The following is a 13,930-nucleotide window of genomic DNA, read 5'->3' on the forward strand; positions in this document are numbered from 1 at the left end:
GCAAATCTAAAACCATTGTCTGGCGGGCGCCGCTTTCAGCCACGATCATTTTTATCATCAAGGTAAACCTGCTGGCGTATGTTTTTTCAAATTTTATTCAGAAGCGTTGTCTTTTACTGGTCAAAGAAATGGTAACAGTCTTCACTTTGAGATTGCGTTATCCAAAAATAAAAAAGGATTTTTAACAATGATCAAAATAAAGCTGGTGAGATCATTTCTAATGGCAATGAATTGATTGCTGAAGATTTGATTAAAGACAAAACTAGGTCAATTTAAGCAGAGTCCAAATGAGACAGAAAGAAAGCCCATGGGGGTGGGGGGAAAGGGAGGCATGGAATCATAGACACAGTAAAAGAAAAAAATTGGAAAGTATGAAAAACACAAAGAAAAATCCACAAATCACCTTGCATATTTTTCTCTGTCTCTCTGTGTCTGTCTGTCTGTCTCTAAATGTTAGAAAAGGGACTAGAAACCTTACTAATAGATAATAATAGTATCAGGGTGCATGGCTGTCTTAGCAAAGTATGTGACTTTTGATCTCCGAGTGGTAAGTTCAAGCCCCAAGTTGGGGGTAGAGTTTACTTAAAACAAAACAGAACAAAACAAAACAAAACAAACAAAAAAGCCAACAACTATCAACTATCAGCTGAGGGTAACTTTATTGCTGAAAGGGTGAGAAGAATTGATTAAAGAAGGCTTAAGTTATGGTGACTGGCTGGCTCAGTCAGCAGAGCGTGCAACCCTTGATCTCAGTTGTAAGTTTGAGCCCTACTCTGGGTGTAGGGCTCACTCAAAAAAATAGTAAAAAAAAAAAAAGTTAAGGTATATTTATAATTTTTTCTCCATTCCTTATACCACTTATGTATTTCTTTTTTTTATTGATATAATTCACGTGCCATAAAATTTCCCCTTTTAAATAAATGTACAATTTAGTGGGTTTTAGTGTAGTCACAAGGTTTTGCAACCATCACCACTACCTGGTTCCAGAACATTTTCAGCACCCCCAAAAAAGAAGCCTCGTGACCACTGGCAGTCACTCCCCATTCTCCCCTCTCTCCTTTCCCGGCAACCACTAATCTACTTTCTGTTTCTATGAATTTGCCTATTGTGGACATTTCTTATAAATTCAATCATGTCTTATGTGGCTTTTGGTGATTGGCTTCTTTCACTAAGTTTTTTAATTGTGGAAAAATATACATAACAAAAAATCCATATACCATTTTAGCAATTTTATTTATTTTTAAAGATTTATTTATTTATTTTAGAGAGAGCATGGGGGGGCAGGGAGAGGGAGAGAGAGAGAATCTCAAGCAGACTCCCCACTGAGCGCAGAGCCTGACTTGTGGCTCGATCTCACGGCCCTGAGATCATGATCCGAGCCAAAATCAAGAGTTGGATGCCTAACCAACTAAGCTACTCAGGCACCCCCCATTTTAGGCATTTTAAAGTGTCCAGTTCAGGAGCAGCTGGCTGGCTCAGTTGGTGAAGCATGTGACTCTTGATCTCGGGGTTGTAAGTTCGAGTCCCACGTTGGGTGTAGAGATTACTCAAAAATAATAAAATACAATATATAGTTCAGTGACAATCAGTACATTCACATTCTTGTACAACCATTGCCACCATCCATCTCCAGAACTTTTTCATTTCTACAAATGAAACTCCGTGCCCATTTAAACACTAGCTCCCCATTACGCCCTCCCCCAGCCCCCGGCAACCACCCCTCTACTTCCTGTCTCAATGAATTTCACTCCTCTAGGGACCTCATGTAAGCAGAATCATACAATATTTGTCCTTTTGTGTCTGCTCATTTCACTTGGCACGATGTCTTCAAAGTCCATCCATGCTGCGGCCTGTCATAATTTCCTTCTTTTTAAAGACAGAATAATATTGCATTGTATGGATATACTACATTTAGGCTATCCATTCATCAGTTGATGGACATTGGGTTGTTTTCACTTTCTGGCGATTGTAATGCTACCGTGAACATCTGTGTACAAGTTTTTGCATGAACATAAATTTTCAATTCTCTTGGCTGTGTACCTAGGAGAAGAATTGCTGCATCATATGGTAAGTCATGTTGAACCTTTTAAGAAATTGCCAAAGTGTTTCCAATAGTGCTATACCATTTTATACAAAAATACATAAGGGTTCCAATTTCTGTATATTTACCAACACTTGTTATCCCCTCCTTTTTTCATTTCTTTTTTTTTTTTTAAGATTTTATTTATTTGAGAGAAAGAGGGAACGCACACAAGCAGGGGGAGGGGCAGAGGGAGAGGGAAAAGCAGACTCCCCACTGAGCAGGGGCTTGATCCCAGGACCCTGAGATCATGACCTGAGTGGAAGGCAGATGCTTAGCCATCTGAGCCACCCAGGTGCCCCTCCCCCTTCTTTTTTCTTAAATTTCAGCTATCCTAGTGGATGTGAAATAGCCTCTCATTGTGGTTTAATTTGAATTTTATAATGTTCTAATTTTTTTTAAGTAAGCTCTATGCCTAATGTGGGGCTTGAACTCACATCCCCAAGATCAAGAGTTACATGCTCTACCAGCCAGGCGCCCCTATAATATTTTAGTTTTTGAAATCAAGAAAGTATACTAATTCTTTTCTTGTATAATTAGTAAAGTAATTATTTTCCACAAGAAGTGCATTGCTAATACACACTGGGACGTAAAGAACAAAACACATCTAAGTTTCTGTCACTGCAAATGGATTGTTCACCCAGCTAACAGAGTTAAAGGGGAAGTCAGAGATGGGCTCCCGGCTGACATGAAGTGAAGGTATGCTTCCTGGGGAGGTGTTGGGGTGGTAGAGCTTTAATCTCCAGGTACTTCAAAGACAATAATCAAAAGACAAACTTTTTGAGAATTTCCCATGTTACCAGGCTCTGTGTTAAATGCTTTCTGTGTGTTTTTCATTTAAGCCTTAAGACAATCCTAAGTCCTATTCTTACTTCTGTTTTGCAGCTGAGAAAATTAAGGCTCAGAGAGGTAACAAATGATGCGGGTGATGCTCCTGTGTGATAGTCCCAGGGCTGAAGGCTGAGTATTCTCTTTATTTTAAATTTTTTTAAGAGTTTATTTATTTATCATTTATTTATTTTTTGAGATTTATTTATTATTTTATTTAAGATTTTATTTATTTAGAGAGAAAGAGAGAGAGAGAGAGCACGAGAAGGGGGAGGTGCAGAGGGAGAAACAGACTCCCCACTAAGTGTGGAGCCCAACGTGGGGCTCAATCCCAGGACCCTGAGATCACAGCCTGAGCCAAAGTCAGACGCCTAGCTGACTAAAGCATCCAGGCGCCCTTTAACCATTTTGTTTGTTTTTTGAGATTTATTTATTTATTTGAGAGAGAGAGAGTGAGAGAGAGCAAGTCGGGGGAGGCACAGGGGGAGAAGGAGAGAAGCAGAATCCCCGCTGAGCACAGAGCCTGAGGTGGGGCTTGATCTCAAGACCCTGAGATCATGACCTGAGCCAGAATCAAGAGTTGGATACTTTTTTTTTTTCTTAAGAGTTGGATGCTTAACCAGCTGAGCCACCTAGGCACTGAGGCCTGAGTATTAACATTGGGCTATTCTGTGTTACTTTCCACATACTTCTCAGTGTTCTCCTATTAATGAAATAATAAATAATAATAAAATCATGACAGTGTCATTATCATTAACCTTTATTAAGTGTGGGCTGAGTTTCAGGCACTGTACTGGGCTCCTTCTGTGCATTCTTTTATTTAATACTCATAACAGCCCAATGAGGTGGGGACTATAATCGTTCCCATTTCACATCTGATGAAACAGAGGTCAAGAAACCTGCCCAGCGCCACAGAGTTGCCCCAATATACTTAGTCTTCTTATTGTTTTCCAAACATGCTGGGTCCACTATGTCCAGAATGTTCTTCCCCAGATTTTCACATAGATGGTTTCTATAATGTTCAGATTTGAGCTAGAATGTCATCTCTTCACAGAAGCCTTCCCTCCTCACCCTATCCAAAGTAGCACTGTATGTACTACGTGCATATAGTAGGTGCTTAATAGATATTTACTGAATATGTGCAGGCGCCCCAAGGACATTCCCAGCCCCCTATGTTTGTTTCCTCCATTCCCACAGGCCAGGATAGCTTGTCTGCCTGGCTCAAGTCCTCCCCACAATGATACAACCTTCTCTGAGCACGTACAAGACTATCAGCCTTCACACAACAAGCTGTTCCAGTCCCTTCAGTCCTGAAATAGTCCTTCCCTTCACTTTCAAGCAACCAACTGATGTCTCTTTTTGCACATTCAACAACGAGTCTCCCTTGAGTCTCTCCTCCATCATGCTAGACATGCTGGAAGGGGATGAATGAGATGCAGTTCGACCCTCAAGGGGCTTTCTCAAGTTGCAGGCTGAACAGATGTGTGAACAAGCAAATACAACACAGTGGGAAAAGTGCAAAAAAGAGACACACATGATCACTTGCACAACACATAATCAAAAATAAGGAGATGCAGGGCGCCTGGGTGGCTCAGTCAGTTAAACATCTGACTCTTGATTTTGGCTCAGGTGATGATCGCAGGGTCAGGAGATCCAGCCCTGCATCAGATTCCGTGCTGAGCATGGAGCCTGCTTAAGATTCTCTCACTTCCTCTCCCTCTGTCCCCTTCCCCCACCCTCCCACTCATGCTCTCTGTTTCAAAAAAATAAAATAAGATGAAGAGACGTATATGTAAGGCTCGAGGGAGGCTCAGTAGAGTAAATGTAGGCAAGAGGCGCTGTGGCTCTGAACAAATAAAAATTTTTAATATATATATACTGCTGCTGTTTTCAAACCCTGGCTCCATGCACTAGCTATGTGACCTTGGCAAATTATGTAACCCCTGGGATCTCGTTTCTACCCAGGGAAAGGAATACCTAGTCCAGAGCATCGCTGTGAGGATTGAATGAGATAACATTTCATAATGTATACACTTAATCGATGATACGTTTAAATTATTGTCGATAAAAATTCTAATTTGTTTTTTTAGTAACTCTACCCCCAATGTGAGGCTCAAACGCATGACCCCGAGATCAAGAGTTGCATGCTCTGCCAACTGAGCCAGCTAGATGCCTCCATAAACATTTTATTGTTTTTTAATTTTTAATTTTTTTTTAAGATTTTATTTATTTATTTGAGAGAGAGAGAATGAGAGACAGAGAGCACGAGAGGGAAGAGGGCAGAGGGAGAAGCAGAGCCCCCGCCGAGCAGGGAGCCCGATGCGGGACTCGATCCCGGGACTCCAGGATCATGACCTGAGCCGAAGGCAGTCGCTTAACCAACTGAGCCACCCAGGCGCCCCCTCCATAAACATTTTAAATACAGGGAAAAAAAAGCTTTTAGCATGGGGGCACCATGGGGGCTCAGTCGGTTAAGAGTCTGCCTTTGGCTCAGGTCCTCCCAGAGTCCTGGGATCGACCCCGCATCGGGCTCCCTGCCCAGTGGGGATTCTACTTCTCTCTGCCCCTCTGCCCCTCCCCCTCTGCCCCTCTCCCCGCTCAGTCTCTCACTATCTCTCTCTCTCAAATAGATAAATAAAATCTTTAAAAAAAAAAAAGCTTTTAGTACAAAGTTGTTTGTGAAGTGCTGTTTATAATAGGAAAAATTTTGAAGCAAGCAAAATCCTTTTGATGGAACATTCTGCAACCATTAAATTGTGAGAATGTATTGTAGAGTCCTAGATACAATTCACTGGACAAAATGGTATATATGGTGTCATCTTGGCTATGTAAATACATCCCCAAAGTCCCTGGGCCTCTCCAGCCTGTGGGTTTAAATGAGGCTACATTCACCTTGTACTCAAATTTCTCTGCCTCAGTGCCCCCACCTGCTCCTGCAGACCTCTGCAAAGGCCCTAGGGGCCCTAGGGAGTAGCTAGAATGTATTTGCTCCCCGTCCCACCACCCCAGTATTCAAAATGTAGGTACTTGATAAGCATAGCTACTCTTTTTCCAGGCCTCTGCCCTTGCCAACCTCACAAAGGGCACCTCCCCATAGGGTGACCAACCACCAGGTTTGCCTGGACCTGAGACGTTTCCTGGGATGCCAGCCTTTTAGTGCCCAAACTGGGAAAGTCCTTAGCAAGCTGGGATAAATTGGCCACCCTCTCTCACTGCAGGGGACTTTGAAAGTAGCAAAGTCTTTAGGTCTGCAAATGGGGTTTGTTTTCTCAGCTGGAGTCAGGCTGTGTTCCTCCCAAAATAAAGACTGAGGGATTGAACAGAGGATGGGGTGAGCAGAATATTCAGGCTTGGATTCGGGGGACTCCCTGGTCCCAGGGAAGTGAGACAACTAATCAAAACACTGCTTGAGAAACAAGTGATCAGAGCGCAGGTCTGGACAAGAGACGCTGGTCTGGGGAACACGAACTCATGGTGGTAACTGAAGTCATGGGAGTGACTAGAGGATCCAGGAGATTTTTAAGTAGGACAAAAGCTTGAAAATCATGACATCTGAGCCAATAGGTAGAGGGACACAAGTCCATGAAAGAAATGAGGGGAGTGGCTAAAGAGATAGGAAGAAAAGTAGGGTTTGAGGTTTGCAGCTTTGGGACACAGTTCCCACCATCAGTCCTTGGTTTCCATTTGCCTGTGTCTTACCCCAGATCCAGGATTTGTACTGTCTGATCATTTTCTAGACTTCCCTTCCTTTTCTTCCAGGTCCTGAAATGTAAGTGATGCCCCAAGTTTTGTATGAGGTCCTCTTTTCTCTCTGCACTCTCTTCCATGACAAGTTTTCTTTTTTTCTTTTTAAGGTTTATTTGTTTATTTTAGAGAGAGAGAGAGCACAAGTGAGCTGGGGGAGGGGCAGAGGGAGAGTGAGAATCCCAAAGCAAACTGCATGCCGAGTGTGGAGCCTGACTCGGGGCTGGATCCCAGGACCCTGAGATAATAACCTGAGCCAAAGCCAAGAGCCGGCCGCTTAACCGACTGCGCCACCCAGGTGCCCCTCTTCCATGACAGTTTAATTTATCTACATGGCCGCCACTTTCATCTCAAAGAGGCTGGTTCTCAAATTATTCCTCTAGCATCAATTTCTCCAGAGCTTCAGTCGACATTTCAAACTGTCTCCTGGACATTTTTGCTTCGTTTCCCCACCAACAAGCCAAATTTAGCCTAGCCTAAGATGAAACATGGCAGGATCATAATCATAGACTTTAGCATTGGGAGGAACCATCGGGATGCCCTAATCCAGACCTGCCAAACCAGGGGGCTATGGCACACACTAGTGCATAGCGAATGAGATCTGGGCAGGGGCAGATGGTCATCCTCCCAGCCCTCAGAGTGCCTGGGGCCTCTGGACCTTTTACCTCTGTCCACTACGGCCTCATCCTCTGATGGCCCTAAGAGAATGAGGTCTGATAGTGAGCGGAAGGCCATCACTGATACTCAGATGCAGGGCATGTCACTGCCTGTGTAGAGATGCTGGTGGGGTTTGTGTTCCAGGTGCCTAAGGATCATGAGAAGCAATCCAGTGGAGAGGGAGGTATGAGTGAGCGCGTGTGTGTTTGGACAGGGGTGGGGGTTCTGGTGCAGGCCGCTCAGAAACTCTGTCTTTGCATACTTTTATATCGGAAAATTTTGTCTGTGATTGGTGTACCACAAGTCATGTCCAAGCTTTGAGGTGACCATTCTAATAATGCCTGTGTGTTCTGCAAATTAGAGCCTCATCATTATTTTGAATTACTAGCTATGAAAATGTTTGATTGGATCTAAAATCCACAAGAAATTTTATAAGCACATTTGTCAATGAAAGAAAAGGAAGAGCTTTAAATATAACTTAAATATAATTTCTACTGTTGTAAATGTTCCAGTGGTTATAAAAGTCCTTTCAATTTCTTTTTTTTTTTAATCACCTAGTGCTGCAAATAGTTTCTTGTCATTTAAAGGGATCACTGCTAAAGAGTCTGGATCAGGAATTGCATGAGCTATTTAAAACACAAAGCTGAGAATATAAAGTTAGGTACCGGGATTCAGGTTCAAGATTCTCATTTAATAAAAAAGAGCTGGGGCACCTGGGTGGCTCAATTGGTTAAGTGGCTGCCTTCGGCTCAGGTCATGATCCCAGGGTCCTGGGATGGAGCCCTGCATCGGACTCCCTGCTCTGTGGGGAGCCTGCTTCTCCCTCTCCCCCGACTTGTGCTCTATCTCTTGCTATCTCTCTCTCAATAAATAAATAAAAACTTCTAAAAAAATTTTTATTTAGGGGCACCTGGGTGGCTCAGTCAGTTAAGCATCTGCCTTCGGCTCAGGTCATGGTCCCAGGGTCCCGGGATCGAGTCCCGCATCGGGCTCCCTGCTCAGCAGGAAGCCTGCTTCTCCTTCTCCCTCTGCCTGCCGCTCCCCCTGCTTGTGCTCTCTCTCTCTTTATTTAAATCTTTCTCTAAATCTTTATTTAAAAGATTTTATTTATTTACTTGACAGAGAGAGCAAGAGCACAAACAGGGGGAGCAGGAGAGGTAGAGGGAGAAGCAGGCTCCCTGCTGAGCAGGAAGCCCGATGCGGAACTCGATCCCGGGACCCTGGGACCATGACCTGAGCTGAAGGTGGATGCTTAACTGACTGAGCCACCCAGGCGCCCTTCTTTTCTTTTTCTTTCTTTCTTTTTTAATCATGGTAATTTTTTTTTCTTCAATCTTAGAGTCAGTAAAGTCTTTTTTTTTTTTAGAGAGAGAGAGAGTGTGTACATGCCCGCGAGTGGTGAGGGGAGGGGCAGAGGGAGAGAGAGAATCCTAAGCAGATTCCACACCCAGCAAGGAGCCTGACATGGCTGGATCTCTCATGACTTGAGATCATGACCTGAGCCAAAATCAAGAGTCGGACAATTAACTGACTGAGCCACCCACGCGCCCCTATCCTCTAGTTTCCATTAGATGCTATAATTTTAAAAGTGTTGGAAAGTGCAGATCTAACCCAGCCCCCTTCATTTATTTGTGAGGAACCTGGGGCTCAATCAGGGTTGAGTGAGCTAAGGTCACAGAACTAATCACTTTCTTCTTAAACCAGCTCCTGGGCTGACTTTCTGAGTCATCACTGCGGGTCTGTGATCCATCACTCTCGAGTCACTCAAGTCCAAGTCAACTCACATTGACTTCTTTCTCTGTGTGTCATATCTCACTCAATCTCTGTCCCTTCCCAGGAACCCTCCCCATGACAGGAGTGAAACCCAGGTTCTCCCACCCTGGCTTCCCCGGCGGCTGGACTCTGCATTCAGGCATGGACACCTCAGCCTTGGAACTGGAAGCTAGCCGGGCTATGGAGCAGTGCCCAGCGCCTAGGGTTGGTGTGTTACCAGGACAGGCTGGGCCCCATGCCAGGCAGTAACAGCCGTGCTGTCTTCCCCGGTTTAGGAGCCTGATTTTGTAGCGCTTTCTGGCTGCGGAATCAGAGGCTGGTTTTTCGGCACTCCCAAAGATTCCGGGAGCTTAAAGCAGGCAGTGTTGGTTTCTGTTGCTTACAACCAAGAACCCAACTGATTAAGAAATTGGAACCAGGCTGGCTGTAGGCTATAGACTCTCAGGGAAATGGGGTGAAGGTGGTCTGTGACTGTATAGTCTTTTGAGGTGGATGGTAGAGAAAATGCACGGAATATTGAGGTTTGAGATTTAAAATCCCCACAGCAACCAGTGGCAAAATAATTCAATCAGTGATGTGTCACCTACAATTAAAGGCAAGTCTTTAGAAGAGTGAATGGCTGTAGCCATAGAATATATAATGGGTGTGAGAAATTTGACTGTGGGGTGTGGTGCTTTCTTCCAACAGTGCCGGATACTTGGCAGCTCTCTTAAATTTACAAGACTACATATATGCAAATATATACCACATTTGTATATATGCTGCTTTACTGCGTTTTCCAGATGACCCGAAAGCTTGCTAACATTGAGCAACAGCACGGAGCTGGAGAAGGTTCTTTAGCTGCTAAGTGGTCCTCATGACCCAGGGGGTCTGCTGGGGCTCTCTGCACTGCCACATGCTGGGATGCTGTGCAGAGCCTGTAGCAAGTCCCCAAAAGAGCATCCCTATGTTGTGCTTATGGTTTTGGAGCAAAGCTTTGCTCTCTTTGGCTGACAACTGTTCTCCTTTTTAGAAACTGTTCTGAAATTTCTCCTGGGCCCTGGCAAGATTGGCAGTCTGGCCACGGAGTACCAGTGACCACGTGACCTATGTGGCTTATCGTAACTGAATATCTGTCTCACTTGGCCATAAAGTGCCCAGTCGTGCCCTGTTCCTCAAGAGGACATGGAATATACAAGAGCAGGCCTGAGCGTTTCTTGGAGAAGACACAACCATGCAACTCCCAGGATGTTTCCTCACATTTCACTACCATCCTTCCCTCCATTCACAGCCACAGCCTTATGGAAAGCTCCCATGACCAGGTGACTAAGGAGGACATTTGAGCTTGTTTTACAAATGGTATCACCTGGGAGTGGCTGTTACAGTTGCACTTGCAAATGGTCTTGTAAGGACAATGGCAAAAGGAAATCTCCCAGTGGGCAGAGTTTTGAGTTGTATTCTTATGGTTCTCTGTGCCCCGAGAAAGACTCTATTACCAGTTCATGGGCCAAGTGGTCAGGGACTTAGATTGGAGCCAAGGTTTGGGAGAGAGGACATAGATGAACCTCTCAGAGCAGACCGAGAAAATAAGACTATTTGTGTCCTATACGAATACTTATCAAAATGCCCCCTCTGCAAAAGAAGCTTTAAATTACAGGACAAGAAGCCCTACCTTGTGGATGTAGGTCAAGCTCCTTCCTTAGTCAAGCCAGTGCCTGTTTAAATTGGGATCATAAGCTCAGCATGAGCTTCTCCAAGGAGAGGCTGAGCTGGCTATTGCTATTGCTGGGTGCCCATTTTTGAAGGAATCATTATAATGGATTCTTTCTACCATGGTGGGTGCAGTGAGTCAATCTCTTTGGAAAGAGGTTTATAGTGAATTTGGATTTGCTTTTTTTTTTTTTTAAAGATTTTATTCATTCATCTGAGAGAGAGGGAGAGAGAGAGAGAGAAAGCACAAGCAGGGCCAGAGGCAGAGGGAGAGGGAGAAGCAGACTCCCCGCTGAGCTGGGAGCTTGATGTAGGATTCGATCCCAGGACCTGGAGATCATGACCTGAGCCGAAGGCAGATGCCCAACCATCTGAGCCACCCAGACGCCCGAATTTGTATTTGCTTTTTCCATCAGTGATGCAGTGATGCTTTTACCATCACCATCCTCCTACATGGGTTTAATGAAGACCTTATTCACCATCAGAGTATCTTTTTTTTTTTTTAAGATTTATTTATTTGAGACAGAAAGAGAGGATGAGCGGGGGGAGGGGCAGAGGCAGAGGGAGACGCAGACTCCACGCTGAGTGCAGAGCCTGACATGGGGCTCAATCTCAGGACCCCAAGATCATGACCTGAGCCCAAGTCACACACTTAGCCGACTGAGCCACCCAGGCGTCCCTTGCCATCACAGTATCTTATACATACATCATGGCACCTGTCTTCATCAGTTTGGGCTGTTAGAACAAATTACTATAGCCTGGGTGGCTTTTAAATAACAGAAATTTATTTCTCATAGTTCTGGAATCTGGAGGTCTGACATCAGGGTGCCAGCATGTTAGGTTCTGGTGAGAGACCTCTTCTGGGTTGGAGGCTTTTGGCTTCTCTTTATATCCTCACATGGTGGGGAGCAGAAAGGGGAAGCAAGCTCTCTCATTACTTTATAAGGGCACTAATCCTATTCCTGAGAGCTTCACCCTCATGACCCGATCTAATCCTAATTACCTCCCAAGGCTCCATCTCCTGATATCACATTGGGAGGCAGGGTTTCAAACATATCAAGTTTGTGGGTATGCAAACATTGGATGCATAACAGCATCCGACTAAGGAGCTAACTTTACAGTGAAAGGAGTAAAGAAACTGGCTGTGCTTCCTATCAGATTCACTAGCCCTATTGTGGACCCCAGCAACTGGAAGCAGCTGGCTTTATAGTGGAATGATCCATGGAAGACAGCTACTGAACCAGCTGGAAGACAACACCTTGAGAGCTTGGATTCCATTTATACTCAGACCCAGCAATTCTGGAGGTGTCTGTATTTTTCTCTTGAATTCCTTTTCTGTTTAAATGAGCCAGAGTCAGTTTCTGTTGCTTGCAACTAAAAACTCCTAGTAATACAAAAATCTCTCTCTTGGCTGCCTGGCTCCTCAGATGGTAGAGCATGGGACTCTTCATCTCAGGGTTGTGAGTTCAAGCCCCACATTGGACATAGAGCTTACATACAAACACCTCTCTTTGTGCCATCTATTTTTTTTTTTTTTAATAAAATGTCTTCCTCCACTACTAGCTTCCAAACTCTAGAGGCTGTCACCAGTATCTTTGTATTCCCTATGGTATATAGAACTCTATGCTTTTATTTTTTTAAAGAGTTTATTTATTTGAGGGAGACAGAGACAGTGGCAGAGAGCATGAGTGGGGAGGAGAGGGAGAAGCAGGCTCCCCGCTGAGCAGAGAGCCCAATAGAGGACTTGATCCCAGCACCCTGGGATCATGACCTGAGCTGAGGGCAGACGCTTAACCGACTGAGCCACCCAGGCGCCCTGTGCTTTTATTTCTAAAAAATTTTTTTTAAAAGGATTTTATTTTTTTTCTGTAAAAATTTTATTTTTAAGTAATCTCTATACCCAACATGGGGCTTGAACTCACAACCCAGAGATCAGGAGTCGCTTGCTCCAACTGAGCCAACCAGGTGCCCCAGAATACTGTGCTATACATAGTGCAGGATACAGGTTGCAAACTTGTAGATTCTGGGATGTACCTGAACTGCATTTATTTGGAGCAATCTGAAGTGTTTTTGTTTTTTTTTTAAGATTTTATTTATTTATTTGAGAGAGAGAATGAGAGACAGAGAGCATGAGAGGGAGGAGGGTCAGAGGGAGAAGCAGACTCCCGGCTGAGCAGGGAGCCCAATGCGGGACTCGATCCCGGGACTCCAGGATCATGACCTGAGCCGAAGGCAGTCACTTAACCGAGCCACCCAGGCGCCCTGTTTGTTTTTTTAAATCGATGCGGTTGCCATATAAAAACCAAGAGATTTCATGTGCAATGCACATTTCCACCTTCTCTTGAAGAATTTGAAGATCTGGCTATTTTACACCCATATTCCCACGGCTGCCCTCCCTAAGCAAAACGCAGGCCCTTCCACTTGTCAGCCTTGGCCTTGCCCACTTTATTTACTTTCTTCACTTAAATGGTCCTTGAAGGCATGTAAATTTGCCACTCTTGATGCAATCGGATTATACTGAGTTTACTTGGCAATTAATGCTTGTATTTTCATTTACATTTCACTTGTGTTCTATCCTTCTTAGATTGTAATAAGCCACTTGGTGGACAGAATCCTGCTTACTGTCTTTCTTTAAATCAATTTTTGGTTGTCACATATTCGATAAATATTAATATGCTTATAAAACCTTTCTCGAATGTCGAGCTGACCTTGACCCCTGTGAGTTGAATACCTCATTTGGTCTGGCGGTGCCTGACATTTCACCATCACGATTCGTCGTTCCCTGGGCTCAACTGAGACCTGGTGACTTGTCAGGTAAAGAAGTAGAATGATTTCCTCATAAGATAACACAAACATACAACATTCCGAAGTAGGTTTTAGGAAGTCAACCTTTCTACTGCTTACGAGAAACTGGGAAAGTTCTTGCTGAGGTGGTCGAGAGTTAGTAGCTGGGACACTGGGAAAGGTGGAGGAGGACTGGAATGTAGGTGCGTGCTGGAGTTTATCTGAGGCTTTTCGGATGGGGATTTTATCCAATGAGTCTCGGAGTGACTTTCCCTTGGGGTCTGGCAGCCCAGGGTGTGGTTCCTGGCACAGCCCCTGAACAGTTGTCATAGGGATCAATTTTAGGACTCTCTAGAACCGAGCCTTCGGAGTTTC

General features: G+C 44.4%; 1 long non-coding RNA gene across 2 annotated transcripts in view; it reads left to right on the forward strand.

Annotated features, from left to right (window-relative positions):
* Positions 1-12,468, forward strand: part of LOC118024358 — a 43,777-nt gene extending 31,309 nt beyond the window's left edge. The window contains exons 1-3 of one of the 2 annotated variants that reach the window (XR_004683096.1): positions 8,807-9,286; positions 10,095-10,383; positions 11,930-12,468. This is a non-coding gene — a long non-coding RNA (uncharacterized LOC118024358). Of the gene's footprint in view, positions 1-8,806; positions 9,287-10,094; positions 10,951-11,929 lie in introns of those variants that run through there. The other variant, XR_004683095.1, reaches the window with a different exon arrangement.
* Positions 12,469-13,930: the final 1,462 nt, after the last annotated feature.

Source organism: Mirounga leonina, unplaced genomic scaffold (assembly GCF_011800145.1).
Source record: "Mirounga leonina isolate KUSES-001 unplaced genomic scaffold, KU_Mleo_1.0 Mir_197, whole genome shotgun sequence".
Lineage (NCBI taxonomy): Eukaryota > Metazoa > Chordata > Mammalia > Carnivora > Phocidae > Mirounga > Mirounga leonina.